This window comes from Protobothrops mucrosquamatus, unplaced genomic scaffold (assembly GCF_001527695.2).
Source record: "Protobothrops mucrosquamatus isolate PMUCROS unplaced genomic scaffold, P.Mucros_1.0 scaffold2198, whole genome shotgun sequence".
NCBI classification, from domain to species: Eukaryota; Metazoa; Chordata; class Lepidosauria; order Squamata; family Viperidae; genus Protobothrops; species Protobothrops mucrosquamatus.
The window spans coordinates 8,197-8,582 of NW_015388291.1; positions in this window are offsets into that span (position 1 = coordinate 8,197).

The window sequence follows — 386 nt, forward strand, 5'->3', positions numbered from 1 at the left end:
AGGCCTGTGTAAGGTGGAATTACTGTATGTTGTGGGGCTACCTTAAATCTGATTGAAGGAGCAATGCCTCATCTTGAAAAAGCAAGTGTCACCTCAAGCTCCTATCAAAATGGGCAACTATACTTTGCTTTATCAGGATATAAGACCATAGAAAGACCATGGAAAGTTCTGGAAGCATTGCTGCAAAATGGTTTGGCCATGATAAAGCTTTGGTAAATACCTGAGACTACTCAGGTTCATGTAGCAACTTCAAAGGGCACTTTGATGAACCTTTGCATATCCTCATGTGTACCATGCAATCACATTAGCCAGTAATACTAAAGTAATATTCTACCTGAGGAAATTCAACTGAATTCACAGTACAAAGTGCCACTTCGCACCATGCT